Raw genomic sequence first — 18,104 nt, 5'->3', positions numbered from 1 at the left:
AATGATCCTGGGGATGAAGGGTTTGTCATATGACAAGTGGTTGAGGACGCTGGGTCAGTCCTCGATGGAGTTTAGAAGGATGAGAGGAGATGTGATTGAAACTTACAGAATACTGAGAGGCCTGGATAGAGTGGACATGGAGAAGATGTTTCCACTAGTAGAGAAACTAGGACATAGGGCACAGCCTCAGAGTGAAGGGATGAATCTTTAGAACTGAGATGAAGAGGATTTTATTTCAGCCAAAGGGTGGTGATTCTGTGGAATTAATTGCCAAAGAAGGCTGTGGGAGCCAAGTCATTGGGTGTATTTAAGACAGATATAGATAGGTTAGATGGCTAGATTAGGATTCCCACGCTTGAGTTCATGCCATATTTTTAACAACCAGATGAAATGATCAATCAAATGATAAGTAGGTATGACAAAGATATGGAATGTAATTTCACCAATGTTAACCTTAGCTGGGAGGCTGAAACAACTTGCCAGGATTTTCAGATTGCTATGTTAAATCTAATTTATAATTTATTTTTAGTCACTCATGGGATGTAGGTTTCACTGTCTGTCCAACATTTATTGTGTTTCCCTCATTGCCCTTGAGAAGGTGGTGAACTGCCTAATTGAATTGCTGCAGTTCATGTGCTATAGGTAGAACCACAAATGTTGCCCCTTTAGCTGTGTAATTCCAGGATTTTGCCCAATGATACTGATGGAATGGCAATATACTTCCAAGTCAGGATGGTGAGTGTCTTGGAGGAGAAATTGCAGGCGATGGGGTGTTCCCATGTATCTGCTGCCCTTGTCATTCTAGATGGTAGTGGTCACGGGTTTGGAGGGTGCTGTCTAACAAGTCTTGGTGAATTTCTGCAGTGTATCGTGTAGATGGTACACACTGCTGCCACAAATTGTCAGTGGTGGAGGATGTGAATGCTTGTGGATGTGATGCCAATCGAGTAGGTTGCTTTATCCTGGACGGTGTCAAGCTGCATCCATCCATGCAAGTGAGGAGTATTCCATCACAGGTCTGACTTATGCCTTCTAGATGGTGGACAGACTTTGGGGAGTCAGGAAATGAGTTACTCGCTGCAGCATTCATAGCCTGTGACCTGTTCTTGTAGCCATTGTACTTATATGGGTAGTTCAGTTTGGTTTCTGGTAAATGGTAACCCCCCAAGTATGTTGATAATGGGCTACTCAGTGCTGGTAATGCAAATAAATGTCAAGGGTTAATGATTAGATCATCACTTATTAGAGATGGACTTTGCCTGGCATTGGTGTAGAGCAAATGTTCCTTGCCACTTGTCATTCCGAACCTGGATTTTGTTTATGTTTGGCTGCATTTGGACAGGGACTTCTTCAGGAGCTGATGAGTCCATGAATGATACTCAACATTGTGCAATCATCAGTAAACATCCCCAATTCTGACCTTATGATTGAAAGAAGTTCATTGATGAAGCAGCAGGCAATGCTGAGGCTTATAAGGCTCTGGTCAGACCACATCTGGCCTAGGACACCACTCTGAACTCATGCAGACATCCTGGGGCTGAGATGACTGACGTCCAACGACCACAACCATCTTCCTTTGTGCTAGGTATGATTCCAACCAGTGGAGAGTTTTCCCCCGATTCACATTGACTCCAGTTTTGCTGGGTCTCTTTAATGCCGCACTCGGTCAAATGTGGTCTTGATGCCAAGGGCAGTCACTCTCATCTCGCCTCTGGAAGTCAGCTCTTTTGTCCATGTTTGAACCAAGCTAAGTGGCCATGTTGGAACTCAAACTGGGCATCACTGAGCAGGCTGTTGCTGAGTAAGTGCTGCTTGATAGCACTATTGATGACTTCTTCTGTTACTTCACAGATGATGGAGAGTACACTGATAGGACGGTAATTACCTGGGTTGGAGTTATCCTGCTTTTTGTGTACAGGACATGCCTGGACAATTTTCCACATTGCTGGTTACATGCCAATATTATAGCTGTACTGGGACAGCTTGGGTAGGGGAGCACAATTTCTGTTGCCAGAATGTTGACAAGGCCCATTGCTTTTACAGTGTCCATTGCCTCTAATCTCTTTCATAATAGCATGAACATTTCTTGGAGTGTATTGACTGGGCTGAAGTCTGACATCTGTAATGCTGGGGACCACTGTAGGAGGCCGAAATGGATCATCCACTCAGCACTTCTGGCTGAAGAATGCTGCAAATGCTTCAGCCTTATCTTTAATGTGCTGGGCTGCCCCATGTTTGAGGATGAGGATATTTGTGGAGTCTCCCCCTCCAGTGAATTATTTAATTGTCGACAACCATTCACAACTGGATGTGGCAGGATTGCAGAGCTTAAATGTGAAATGTTGGTTGTGGAATTGCTTAGGTTTTCAATCACTTGCTGCTTTTCCTTTTGGCATGTGTTTTGTAACTTCACCAGGTTGACATTTGATTTTTAGGTGTGCCTGATGCTGTTCCTGACATGCTTTCCTGCACTCTCCAGTGAACAGGACTGATCCCCTGGCTTGATGGTAATGGTTGAGTGGGCAAAATACAAGCCATGAAGTCACAGATTGTGTTGGAGTATGATTCTGCTACTGCTGAGGGTCTATGGTGCTCTTCTAGGTAGTGCTTTATCTCTCATGTTTTCAAGACAGATTCACACAATTTTCTCTCCCACACTCTGACCACATGCCCTTAGGTACACAATACATTTGTCAGAAAAAAAAGGGGAAAATGGAGCAAGAGAATTATCAAAGGTTATGCAGACGGTTATCCTAGCTAGAACCAGGAGAAAGCATATAAGTTTAAGATTTTCACACAAACAGATAAGTTTGTGAAAGGACACTGTGCCATTCTGTCCAGCCTATGTCATATGATGTTGTAATGAGCAATGGTCAAGTCCTGCAAAGAGTGAGATGAAATACTTGCATTGCATATTCTCAAGGCAATACAGTGTGGAGCTAGAGGAACACAGCAGGTCAGACAGCATCAGAGGAGCAGGAGAGCCGACATTTCAGGTTTACGCCCTTCATCAGGACTTGCATATTATTAACCTCTCGTCATGTGGGATGACCACTCAGATACTGAAGGTTTCATGCCAGACAGCAGCCACAAATCTACGACAAATGATATACATCCATCTGCAAGGACAGATAACATCTATGACATTACATCACCAAATTGTGATAACTGTATAAAAGTCAGATTTGGCCATCAAGGGATTATCTGAATGTACAGAGATTATTTATCTTTCAAGTTGATGGTGTATCTCTCTTTGTCCTTGTAAACATTTACTGGATAAGAATTCCTATTCTTTAAAAGGAAAGGAAATGTTGTATTAAGGCATAGATTCCAGACCAGGCAAGCCTGTACCTTTAAGACTAGTACCTGACATTATGACATGAGATATTCTGGTATAAAGGCACTCACTTCATTTCCAAATGCGTTCTTTGTGATGAAGTTCGCATAGTGTCTTCAGTCGGTTATGTGTTGAGAAGTATATAGTAGCATCAATAACCACAGATCTCACACTATTTTTGTAAATCTGTGATATTGTAAACATGTAAATCAATAGTGTTGTTGGTAAACGTCAAGGCATCTATTTCACAAAGAATTCAACTCTTTGCAGTATATATTAAACCACAAACTGCATCAAGGAGTTCATAGAGATAGAGAGGGGCAAGGCCATGGAGAAATGTAAACATAGGAAGAATGAGAATGTGACCTGGATCCATTTTCTGAATGCACATCTGAAGCCCAGCTGCTATAAATGGTTAATATATCTGATAGAGTGAAATTGCATTTGTGTGTTCAGGATGCCAATATTTTTCATTGCTCTCAGAAGTGGTCTCCTGTTTCAAGCTGATGAGACATTAGGAGAAAAAACTGGCATGTGGTGTTTCAGTAAAGTCTGCTACAATAATTGGTATGCAGGTAATAGTGATAGATCAAATAGTTAAGGTAATAAATAAAGCAGATATATTTTGTTTCATATCTGAGGATATGACATACAACTTCCATGTTCAGTCAAAATGTGGTTATCAATTTGTATGATTCTGAGCATTCAATTTTGTGAAGTACTTAAAAACATTTGAGAAAAAAATCAACATACATTCAACCACAATACACCAAGGGCGGATGAAATGACACACTTGTAATGAGAGAATTGTGAAATTATGGAACTGTTTTCACAAGACCACAGTCATAGAGTCACAGAGCTGTACAGCACAGAAACAAACTCTTTGGTCCAGCTTGTCCATGCCGACCAAATATTCTAAATTAATATAGTCCCATTTGGCAGCATGTGGCTCATAGCCCTCTAAATTCTTGCTGTTCATGTACCCATCCAGATGCCTTTTAAATATTGTAATCATACCAGCCTCCACCTCCTCCTCCGGCAGCTCATTCCATGCACGCACCACCCTCTGTGTGAAAAAGTTGCCCCTTTCATATCTTTCCCATCTCACCTTAAACCTATGTCTTCTAGTTTTGGACTCCCCCAACCCAGGGAAAAGACCTTGCCTATTTACCCTATCCATGCCCCTCATGATTTTATAAACCTCTAAAAAGTCACCCCTCAGCCACCAACACTGCATGGAAAATAGCCCCAGCCTTTTCAGCCTCTCCCTCTAGCTCAAACCCTCCAACCCTTGCAACATCCTTGTAAATCTTATCTGAACCCTTTCAATTTTCACAATATCTTTCCTATAGCAGGAAGACCAGAGAAAGGGTAACCTGATACATCTTCAAATGTTAGGAAGGGATCTGATAATGCACATAATGATGGATTGGGAAGATTCCAACAAGAGGATACAAGTTTAAGATGATCAGAGAAGTAATTTGAGAAAAGGTTAAAAAAAATGCTTTACAAAGAAGTTATGATCAAAGCACAAATTTCTAACAATTTTTTTGTTAAACAAAGTCTGTAAATAGATTCAAAGAAGAACTATGTTTGAAAAGGAGAAATGCTAAAGAGAATGGGAAAGGAGCAGGAGAGCTAAACATGGTTCCGGTAAAGGGAAACATTTGGCATGTACTTGGAATAAGTGAGCTGTGTCTGAAACACAACTTTCCACGATGCTATGGACTGTAGACTAGACAATGTCGTAAATAGGTTTATGCACTGCTAACATTATTTCAGATTTAGACTATATTCTTTCCAATTTGGTCACCTACCCTCCTCTTACTCGTGATGCATTTGACTGAATTGAATCTTTATCAAATAGTTCCTCCATTTTGTGGGACCCTTGACAGTGGATTTTGAACTGTGGCTCATATTACATCAGAGTCCAATTCTAGCTTTACTGAGTATCCACACTGAAATACATCCACTAAGTGTTACAGTATCCTGATCAGTAGGGGTGAGTTATGTCCAATTCTCTTCCTGGCCCTCACCCCTAGAATTATAAATAATTGCAACGTGACAACTACTACCAAAGCTAAGGTCAGAATCAACAGTGGATTTAACCAAAGGTCTTCCTGATCTGCATGATTGCAAGAATTTATCTCAGCTATCATACAGCCAAAAGTATATTTCTAAACATAGGCCAGGTATAGTAAAAGCACAACAAAGAAAACCAAGTTGGAGCATTCCACAAATGTTGTACATCATTTTAGTTGATAGCTCAGTCAGTAAATGCACCATGTGATGTGCTTCACAAACAGGCTGATTTAGAAATTCTCAAATTCCTGCTACATCAACTAATTTTAATTTGTGCAATAGTTGGAAGCACAGCAATTGGCTTCAACTTCTCTAGCCCAAAGAGGAGGATTTTCAGGGGAACTCATGGGAGGTTCCATATTAAAGGTCCTGGAACTACTCTTTATTTTGGGCAGTCTACATGCTTTCCATTAAGTTCAGTACATGAGAGAGGTAAAATAGAAGGAAGCTATCATTAGGTTGTCGTCAGCATCCTTGTGATGAGGGAGGTAATATAAGGAAAGTGATGAAAAGTAAATGGTGAAATGCAGTGAGTATATGGATCTGAAGGAAATATGAAAGCATTCCTTTCTACCCCGACTCTGTTCCCCAATTCTCCTGATACAGAGATTCAGAAGCTCTTCTGTCCCTCTCATCACGCTTCAAGCCCTGAATATGTATTGCTCCTGTGCTCTACGTGGATCCTGATCACACTTTGCCTTTGTTTGAGATTCTCATCTCATGTTTAAATGTTTTATGGCCTTTTCCCTCCCTGGCTTCATAGTTTCTTCCACATTTATAATGCAGAGAGAACTCTGTATTCCTCTAATTCTGACTTCTGGTGCATCCAACACTCTCTTTGTCCACGTTTGGCGGCTGTTGCTTCAGTTTCCTTGCCCCGAACTCTGAAATTCTCTCCTTAATTTTTCTCCTACCTGCCTAAACCTTTCCACCTCTCCATTTGCCTCTCCTCCTTTAAGACCCCATTTTGACTGCAAGTTTTGATTACTTCTCCTAATTGCCTCTCTTTTAGCTCCTGTTTAGTTTTTATCTGATTGAGCTCCATTAAATACCTTTCCACATTGAAGGTGCTATAAAATTCTATCCAACAACAGTAACGTAAGGATAAAAGATTCCAAACTGAAGCAGATTTTCATAAGTCCTGAACAATTCTCAGAAATGTTATACAGTCCCAATCAATCAGTTGTTTATTTTCAATCTTCCTAAGTTGAAAGGGAATCTTTGCATTCAGGATGAGGGCAAACTGTGAAGGAATAAAGTACAATGATGAGTGTCACATGTAACAAATACCATGATTGCCTCGTGATTATTTCAAATTATATCAATATGTTTTGTGTTTATCAGCAATAAGTAAACATTTCCTAATTGCTTTTCTAAAACCCATAATATGCCTGCAAGTGGAAGGGAATCCTGTCACATTCTCCACAATTTTTCAAATTACAGAGTTAAATGTTTAATTACTCCAGCAGTTTAGTACACATCAAAATCAACATCTAATTCAAGCCCATCAACTCCCACAGCTACCTAGACTATACCTCCTCTCACCACCTTCCTGCAAGAATGCAATCCCCTACTCCCAACTCCCCCACCTCTGCCGCATCTGCTCCCAAGATGGGGTGTTCCATTCCCAAACATCCCAGATCTCCTCTTATTTCAAAGACCGCAACCTCCCCCCTTCAGTGGTCAAAAATGCTCTCGACCGCATCTCTTGTGTTTCCTGCACCATAGCCCTCACACCCTTCCCCGCAATAAAAACAAAGACAGAATCCCCCTTGTCCTCACATATCACCCCACTAACCTCCGTATCCAACATATCATTCTTTGCCACTTCCGCCACCTGCAATCCGACCCCACAACCAAAGATATATTTCCCTCCCCACCCCTATCTGCTTTCTGTAGGGACCACTCTCTCCGCAACTCCCTCGTCCACTCCACACTCCCCACTATCCCCACCACCCCGACACCTTTCCCTGCAACCACAGGAAGTGCTACACCTGCCCCTACACCACCCACCTCACCTCTATTCAAGGCACCAAACAAACGTTCCACATCAGACAGAGGTTCACCTGCACATCCATCAATGTGGTCTATTGCATTCGCTGCTCCCGGTGTGGCCTCCTCTACATCGGAGAGACCAAGTGGAGGCTCAGAGACCGCTTTGTAAAGCACCTGCGCTCTGTTTGTGACAAACAACAATGCCTTCCAGCTGCGAACCACTTCAACTCACCCTCCCACTCCCTGGGTGACATGTCCATCCTGGGCCTCCTCCAGTATCACAATGACATCACCTGGAAACTGGAGGAGCAGCACCACATATTCCGCCGCGGGAGCCTACAGCCCAATAGCCTCAATGTGGACTTTACCAGTTTCACAACCTGTCCATCATCTCTCCCACCTATTTGCTCCTCCCACCTCACTGACCAATCCCTACCACTGCCTACCTGCACTCACCTATCACCATCCCACCTACCTTCCCCAGCCCCACTCCTCCTCTTTCTCTTTATTTCAGAGCTCCTTTACCCCTCCCCCATTTCTGAAGAAGGGTCCCGACCCAAAACGTCAACTTGCCTGCACCTCTGATACTGCCTGACCTGCTGCGCTCCTCCAGCTCTACACTGTGTTATCTCTGACTCCAGCATCGGCAGTTCTTACTGTCTCTTAGTACACTAGAATGTTGTTTGAACTCCAACACTGTCTTTAAAATCTGGTTTAATTTGAACAACAACTTGTCATTTGGGTATATATTGAACTTCCCACAACAATGTTTACATTTATATACAGAGAAAGATTTCCCTGTGTGACAAAATAATAGTGCAAGTTACAACAACTCACCAAGCCTTCTTAGATAGCAGCTTCTAAGTTGCAACCTCTACCACCTAGAATGCTAAGAGCAGGAGATACATGAGGACACTTTTAATTTTGCCTCCAAGCCAGACGTCATCCAGACTTGGAAATATATTGCCATTTCTTCACTGTCAATAGGTCAAAGTCCGGGGTTCCCTCCCTAACGACATAGTGGGTCCACCTACATCAACATCAACATAACATCAAGAAAGCAGCTCGCTACTTCATTCTTAAAGGCAAGTGGGGATGGTCAATGAATGGTGATACTGGCAGCACTATTCACATCCTGTGAACAAATATTTTTTAAAAAAGTTTATGTAGGAATGCCATTCTATTTTGTTTCATTTTTTGATCTAGTGTGCATCTTTTTGTCAATGTAATATCTAAACTGCTCATGGTTTTGCAATTAGATCTGGAAGCAAGTTTCTACAAGCATAAAATACCCATTGGAATGAACGACTTGTCAAAACCTCAAGGTAATCTAATGTTTTGAACAGAATTTTCAGCATCTTGTTGCTCAGAATTATTGCCTTTGATGTGGTGACTTATGTTAGTTGTATTGGAAAGATAAGTGTTGCACTGAAATGACATGGATAAGAAAGAATTACAGCTGTTCATATTTGACATGAAAATAACAGGATTGCATAATGTGCACCATTGAAAAACAATTTGGGGGTATTCAGCTGAAAAAGGAAAGAAAAGGCAAGGAATGGAAGAAGTAGTGCCAGTATACCAATGGTCCACTGGACAACAGGTTCCGTAACTAAACAAATCTAACTAACTAAACTCCTCCGTCATCGTGAAGGGAAAGCTATAAAGAATGGGCATGATTTTATTTCTGTTGCCCCACTTCCTAGTAGCAATAGCAGGATATTTATTGTTCATTATGAAAAAAACTGATGTATTCTAATTCTGACACGTCTTTCAACAACATTGGATGCTTTTCAAGCTACAGTATTATGGATAGAGAGCATTAATCATCAAATTATTCTTGGTGGAATTTATCATATATTAAAATTTCTGGACATGGGCCTCAGGCCATCAATGTTTGATGTTAAAAGTTAGATAGAACTACATAATGATCTCTCAACCTTGCCTGGGCACGGTGGAGAGGGATGTTTTGTTCTTTTCTTTTGTTTACTCTTATATTGTAAAGTGGTAAATCAGAGAACATGTCTCACTTTGAATGTATTCATTCTGGTGTAGTCTTTCAGCATTACTTTAGTAACTCAAATACAAGAACTAGTTGAAGAATATGTACCCATTTTCATGGGGTATTTTCAACATTCCAGTAAACACAATTATCTCTCAATAGTTTTATTAAAATGCGCTGTCCAGGGCAGATCAGTTTGTTTGATTGTTAGTCATTTCCTCCATCACTGACTCAGAGTGGCACTATTACAAAACTTCTGCAGGATACGCTGTAGCAAGTCACCATCTTGACCAAGAGTAGCAATGTCACAAGGACACCATCTTCCCCAAGTTGCCCTTTAGGTTGCACACCACTCTGACGAGGATATAATTCACTGTTCCATCATTGTCAGGATCAGTATCCTGATTTTTTAGTAGCTTAGTAGCTAGCTAGACCAAGTTACAGTGGCAGTCATAGAGTCACACAGCACGGAAACAGATCCTTCTGTCTAAGCAGTCCATGCTGAACATAATCCCAAACTAAACTAGTCCCACTTGCCTGCGCCTGGCCCATATCCCTCCAAACCTTTCCTATTCGGTACTTATCCAAATGTCTTTTAAACATTATAATTTTATCCACATCCACCACTTCCTCAGATAACAAAGTGTGGAGCTGGATGAGCACAGCAGGCCAAGCAGCATCAGAGGAGCAGGAAAGCTAATGTTTCGGGCTAGACCCTTCTTCAGCAAGTTTATCCCATATGTGAACCTCCCTCTGTACAAAACATTTGTCTCATCATGTCTTTTTAAACTCTTTCTCCTGTCACATTAAAAATGTGTCACCTAGTCTCAAAATCCCTCATCCAAGGGAAAAGACAACTACCATTAACACTATGTCAAGATACAACACTATGGTGCAGGTCCATTAATTTATTTGTTTTTTTCTTTTATGATCACTACTGGCAATACCAGTATTGCCCATCACTAACTCTAACATGGTGAGCTGCCTTCTTGAATATGACTCGTGATGTTCTGCAGGGATCTGTGTTGGGGCCTCAATTATTCACAATAATAAATAACAACCTGGATGAGGCGTAAAAAGTCAAATATCCAAATTTTCTTATGACAGAAAATTGGCCAGCATTGTCAACGGTGTTGACAACAGCATAAAATTATAACAGGGCATTGAGAGATCAACTGAATGGGCAAAGCTGTGGCATATGAATGTTAATATAAGCAAATGAGAGGTTATCCATTTCGGACTGTAAAAGGATATATAGGATAGGGTATTTATTTTAGAAGGTACAAAGTTAAATACAGTGGATGTCCAAGAGTGTTTGGAATCAGGTGCACAGCTCTTTAAAATGCCACAAACAGGTGCTGAAAATAATCAAGAAGGGTGATGGAATGCTGGCTTTCATATCTAAAGGGCTGGAGTATAGGGATGTAGACATTATGCTGTAGTTACACAAAACCCTAGTTAGACTTCACTTAGAGCAGTGAAAGTAGATTTGGGCACCACACCTTAAGAAGGATGTTTTTGTCCTGGACGGAGTTCAATGCAGATTTACAAGAATGATACCTGAACTTCAGGGTTAAGTTATAAGGAGATATTAGATAAATTAGACCTTTATTCTCTAGGATTTAGAAGATTAAGTGTTGACCCAATCGAGGTTTACAGGACATTAAGTAGGAAAAACAGTGTAGATAAAGATAAACTATTTCCAACGGTTGAAGATTCTAGAACCAGAATGCATAATCCAAGAATTAGGGCCAGGCCATTCACGAGAGACTTTAGAAGGCACTTCTACATGCAAAGAGTAGCAGAGGTCTGGAACTCTCTTGCTCAAATGGTGGTTGATGCTAATTCAGTTGTTAAATTTAAATCTGAGATATTTTTATTAAGCAAGAGTATCAAGGAATATAGGCCACAGATCAGCCATGGTCTTATTGAATGACAGAGCATGGAAGGAGATAAGTGGCCTATTGTTGTTCCTACATTCTTATACTTTAAATAGAAACAATGCCCAGGATAAGGGGAGAAAGGCAAGAGATTGGTAAGTCAAAATGCTCAGAGAACTGGGGCCTCTTTCAGGATCATAGCAATTCTGTGATTCTATGATATCAATACATCTCTATATATCATTGTGTAAGCACTATTACCAGAAAGACTGGAGGAGTCAAGGAGAAAGCGTCACCTTCTCAGAATAACTAGAGATGAACAATATTCTGTGGAAGCACTATTGTCTCCAAACAGCAGCAGTTAAAAGAAATTGGTCCAACATCGCCTCATCTGGTCAACTGCTGGTGAGCAACAAATGGATTTTAGAAGATGTTGTCCATCTCAGCAATGTAGGAATCAATTCTATTCAGCTAAAAACATTTATCAAAGTCTTGGATCTCACTGTGCAAATATCCATGCCATCTACTGCTGACAGAACAATAAGTCTCAACAGAAGAAAACTCTCCCACAAACTCCACTACAGTGTAACAGAATTTAGTTATAAATTACTCAGGACTTTTCTCTTCTGGTTTATAACATCACTTTGTTTCCTGAAATAAAATTATTGGATTCTCACTCCTGTATACCTGTTATTTATTTCACTGTAAATTTCATTTTCAATATTCTCAATGCCAAACTGTGCCTCATTTTATCAGAATGAACATTTGAAGGTTAAATCCGATATCCACTGAAATTTATTATACATTTAACGTTGCACGGGATGTTTCCTGTGATGTATGTGTGTGTGTGCTATTTTACCATGACAAATAATAGACATAATATATTTTGGTCTTTTACAAAGATTTTGGGTTGAATTACCAAATGCAAAATAACAACAATGATTCAACCTGAATGGAGATATGCAAAGTTTGGTCACAGCTCAAACAAATGAGATCCTTTACATTCAAAGATAGTAGGAACTGCAGATGCTGGAGAATCTGAGATAACAAGATATAGCGCTGGATGAACACAGCAGGCCATTTCTGAAAAAGGGTCTAGGCCCGAAACGTCAGCCTTCCTGCTCCTCTGATGCTGTGTTCATCCAGCTCTACACCTTGTAATCTCCTATACATTCAAGATGATTTTGATGGTTTTTGGTTCAGTTTTGCACCCATTCTGAGTGCAAACAAAGAGTCATAGAATTTTACGGTACAGTAGGAGGCCATTTGATCCATCGTGTCTGTAGCAACTCCTGAAAAAGCTACCCAACTGCATCCAGTCTCCAGCCCTATCTCCAAATTCATCACTTTGAAATATATGCCCAGCTCTCTTTTCAAAACCAGGTGTGGAATTTGCGCTCACCAGTCTCCCAGGCAGCACATTCCAAATCCTAATAACTTTCTGAGCAAAGCAGTTACTCCTCATCTCATTCTTAGTTCTCTTGCTGTCATTCTTGAAAGTGTGTTCCCTTGTTGATATTAGTGAACTTCCTGCCTCAATAAGACAGAACTAACAGTTTATTTGAAGCGGAATGGAAGTGTTACTGCAGGCTTCAAGATATTGTTTTTCCAATTAATTTACTTTAATGGTTTGTAAGATTGAATGTATTGAGGATAGACAAATTCAAGTGAATGGGCATTTAATTTAGGATAAAATTGAACAGAAAAATTTTAACATGAACTTGGCTTTTTTTTTAACTCTAATTCACCCTGCTAATGAGAGGAAACAAGCTGTCTGAAACTATACATAAAGCAAAGTCAGTTCTTAATCTAAATGTTCAAGTGGATGTAATGTCTATACAAGCATTCCACCCATTTGAGCCTGAAGTATGTAACCTAATTATGTCTTGCTTTTTTTCTGAATGTGATATCTCCAAGCATGAATAAGAATGGCATGTATAAGAAGTGGCTCTTGGGAATATGATTTAAGAGCTTCAGCTGCACAAAATGAATCAGGTGAAGGTGCTGCTGCTGGAGGGATGGTATTGATAAAGATGAAAAGAATGAACCTGTCTGTGATTGACAGTCCAGGCCTATTTTATCATTTAATCCAATCCAAAGATTTACTTCTTGTAGATCAAATTTCACTGCAAGTGTCAAAATGTAAAACATACTTCTTTTACTGCAGGTTCAGTCTGACATTTTGCTTTTTGGATTCAGAATTATCAAGAATCTGGGCTAATTGGCACTTCTGCTGCAGTATTGGGATTTGTTGAGATCTTTTGTGGTATGCACATGAAGTTTTAATGTAGGAGGCATGTTGGTTATGAGTTGGTGCAAACAAATTGCCTCCAAATTCCACTTGTACCTGTACATTATCAATAATAATTTGTTGTACAGTTGTGTCTGATACTATCCTCCAGTAAAACCTACAGGCAGCCACTTAAAACAAATTTAATGTGACTGTTCAAAACATATCCACTGGGAAGGTAGCAGGAATTAATTTGGTAACTTTTCCTGAGGGTGATAACAGGCTTCCACTTTTATCTGAAATGAACCTTTTGGAGAAGTCAATAGTTGCAATTTAGGAACATATCACCTCCTTTACTTACTCTTTGGCATGGTTCCCAATCTGATTTTTCGTGCATTTTATTGCCTTCACCTCAAACAAAAATGTGATTTGCAGAAATAATCATTGTGATCATAAAAGTGGCCATTATCCTTTCCAGGTAATTAATATAGTTGGAAATAGTCCTCAAAAAACACGGATTTGTAATGGCTTCTACACGGAACATACTTCTACACATTTTTAATGACAAGTCTGTCAAAGGGGGAAGACCTCTGTCTATTGGTATCCTCTTTTACTCAAAATGAGATTCCATGGGCTGTCATGTAAAGGGCAAATTGCCAAGTTAATGGTCATACTAAAACAAAGCAAATATTGTGTGGATGCACGGAATCTGACATAAAACAGTGTTAGAGAAACTCCACTGGTCTGACGCATCTGTGGAGAGAGAAACAGAGTTGGCCTTTCGATTTCAATGTAACTCCTTTTTAAAACTGAAGAAAGAAGAGGAAAAGTGATGGGATTTATGCTGTAGAGAAATATGGGCAGGGGCCAGTGGAACATAAAGGAAGAAAAAACACGAAGTTGCTGGAAAAGCTCAGCAAGTCTGGCAGCATCTGTGAAGGAGAAAACAGAGTTAACGTTTTGGGTCCGGTGACCCTTCCTCAGAACTGATGGTGGCTGGGAAAACGTCAGTTTATATGAGGAAGGGTCACCGGACCCGAGACGTTAACTCTGTTTTCTCCTTCACAGATGCTGCCAGACCTGCTGAGCTTTTCCAGCAACTTTGTTTTTGTTCCTGATTTACAGCATCCGCAGTTCTTTTGGTTTTTATTGAACATAAAGGAAGGTTTAGAGTGCGAGAGAGATTAGAGAAATTAAGTCATTGATCTCCCTTGTTAATCCCAAAGCTAAATAACATATTTTGTTAACCACTCACTTCCTGCCTCTGTTTATATTTTTCATGTAAACATTTTACTCAGGTATTGGTACAGTGCTTCAAGGAAACCTTTACTTTAAATTAATCTTTATTTTGTTGTTCTTGTTTGTGTTATCTGTTCTCAGATGCAGAAAACGATGTAACTTCAATTGTACTATAATAAACAAGCAATGCAAAAATTCAAATGCCATGTTTCATTTGCTGGCCAGTTAAGTTTTATTCCCCTTAGCAAAACTAGCCAAGGGGCTATAGGTTTGACTAAAACTAAACTAAAAACTTTAACAATGAGCCTGTTATTGTTTAGGTCTACCTATGTATCCTAGAATTCTTCCTCATTATGGATATCAATGTTCAACTAATACTGTTCAGCCTGAAAAAAACAGTAAAGAGCTATTCTGAAATTTCAGTTGTGGTCCCAGGAGATATTTAGGGATTTTCCTTTCAAACTACAAGAAATGTACATAATTTTAGGCCTATATTATCTTATTTCTGTCTCCTGTGGTCATTACAGTTTTCATTTTATGAAGTTTAATTGTTAGTTGTCTTTCAAAATAGCCAGTATTATTCTAACAATAAGTGTTACTAGCTACAATGAGTGGCATATGCAGTGCACCTATTCTTTTGCATAATTTTCTGATTAAAGCTAAATTCTTTGCTATTTTTATGAGTTTGGGGTTGAACATATTATCCTTGCAGAGTTAATATAGCTTATGTGAGGGAACATAAAAAAGGAATAAGGTCAACATTTTGAAGAAAATCTATTTGCAACTCAAAATTTTATGGCAGTAATGTATTTTTCGTGACTGTGAGTTTTTTTTTCCAAAGCATAAAACCCCAATGGCCACAGGGGGCCTATAACATTTCCTGCTTTCAAAGAAAGTCCAGAAAGTTCTTTTTCTCTCCTCATTTTTGTGATATTGCATGCTTTCTCGGGAACAAAAATCCATGTGAGGGCTGTATGTCATCAACTGAGGAGGTGGAAAACAGTGCTGTCTAAAGTGAATTATTAGGTAGGAAAATGTTTTGGACTTGACCAGGTGGTCTCTCATGATCAGATAGTTTTGTTACAAGTTCTGTTTTCAGAACTCATCAGATTAGAATTTTTTGAGGGTCGTAAATTGTGACATTCACAATTCACTGTCACATTGGTAGATACCATTGGCAGGATTTCTAGTACCAGTGCAGGTCTGAATTGAAAATACCCGGATGGTATCAGTGAATCCCGATGTCTTTGGGACATGATGCAACTTTCAAAGAGAGGGTGGAATAGGTGTTGGAACAAAGCAACCCACAAGGCTGCTCTTATCTGTTTGACAAGCTTATTAACTGTCTTTTGAACAGCAGACTATAATTAGTTGGGAGGCATGGGGAAACAGGGGTGGGGGTGGAGGTTCTGGAAATATATTAGGATACAACTATCATGAACACAGTGGGGAGCCATGAGTACTCATGGAGGCACTAGTCACCACTGGTGAGAAATGCAAATTAAAAGCAGTTGTTGAACCAGTGGTGCAGAGTTAGCATTGCTGGTGCTGGGAGGCTTGGATTTCTGATGAATTTGGATTCCTGAGAGGGACTGGATTCTGCATTATTTAGGCATCTTTGTAAACCAAAAAGAAAGTAAGGAAGTTGAAATGGGAGCAGTCAGTGTGGCGAAAAGAAGTTTCGGTGATGTATTTCCCTGCTTAGTTGGAGGCTAGAGGACCACAATAAGTGGCTGCAAGGAGAAAAGGTCATTGCCCAAGACATGAGGTTAACCATCTATGAGTCCGCAACTTGAAAATGACAGAGTGTCACAGCTTGGGGGAGATCCAGGCAGTTGGTCTTCGACATTTGTGCTCTGATTCACAACAACCTGAGACCTCAGGGACCCTGTGGAAACCTCTACCTGCAGCAGTCAAAGCTACCATGGCACAGCATCTGGGTCATTTCAAGAATCAGCTACAAACCTAGGTGGCATCTCACAGAAGGCAACACATGGGTCTAGGGTCTAGGCCCAAAATGTCAGCTTTCCTGATCCTCTGATGCTGCTTGGCCTGCTGTGTTCATCCAGCTCTACACCTTGTTATCTCACATCATCACATCAGGCAGGTTGTGGATGCCCACATCTAGAAGGCAAGAAGGCTGCACTCATTTTCTCAATGCCCTTTTGTCCACTTGTGAAATGCAGTTAAACAGTTCCTCCCCTATCCAAGCTACTTTGAAGACCTCCTGAAATGAATGCACCTAAACTGGTAGAAGGTGGTGAAGTCTGATGTGATGGCGCTGGCCCTAGAACACCTCTTCCCAACAGGGAGGCTGGACATGACTGAACTAGTACATTCTGTTCTATATAGGAAACCTTTAGGAAACAGAAAAAGGTGCTAATGCATACTTCAGTTGTTCAGCAGACATCCTCATAGAACCAACTGATAGACAACAGGAGCTATGTAACAAAAATGTGTGTTGGGCATGAGTATCCCACATACCAGCACTGGCCTTTTGAGTTCCCACATGCTCAATAGCTTCAGTCAATTGCAAGCCCAGTCATGTCTGCCATATGCCCTTTCAAACGGCACTCACTTTCTATGTCTTGCCTCCTGCCTGTCCCTGGCATTTTTAATTGGATTCTAAACTCACCCCCAAGACCAACTAGGATCTTTGCATTTCAATATTGCATTGTGCCATTCACACTGATGGGAAGCTAACACGTCTTTATTGACCTTTATATATTATTAAATATTGACCAACATTAGATAGGGTATTGGGAGGAATTTCCAAGTACTCCGTTTGCAATTTCAATCTGTTGCATTTCATGCCTTGATATGCAGAGATACTAGTTTCTACAGGTCACAGTTATATCTAGTCTGTCTATTCCATCATGAACAATTAGGATGAAATTCATCAATCCCATGGCAAAGATGGCAAAATTAAATGATGCTGTAGCTGGTAAGTATAAATATTCTCCATGTCTTGTGTTTTATGACGCAGAGGTATACGGAGATGACATCAATTTCTAGGCATAAACATTTTTTTTTTAAATGACTGTAGTTACAAACTCACAGCTACTTGCTTTCAGCTTCGTTTCACTTTCTGTTGGTAACCATGCCAATGTTTGACAAGTAGTGCACACAAGACAAGTTAACCAACACACAACCAAACATTGAACAGTTGGATAGAACACCTTTTATGTGGTTCCAGCCATGCAAAAACAGGTCTCTTGATACTCATACAGTCATAGGGTTGTACAGGACAGAATCAGGCCTTCAGTCTAACTTGTCCATGCCGACCAGATAGCCTAAATAAATCTAGCCCCATTTGCCATCATTTGGTCCCTATCCCTC

This window comes from Rhincodon typus, chromosome 23 (assembly GCF_021869965.1).
Source record: "Rhincodon typus isolate 14 chromosome 23, sRhiTyp1.1, whole genome shotgun sequence".
In the NCBI taxonomy this organism is placed as follows: Eukaryota; Metazoa; Chordata; class Chondrichthyes; order Orectolobiformes; family Rhincodontidae; genus Rhincodon; species Rhincodon typus.
Note: the sequence above shows the minus strand (reverse complement) of the source record.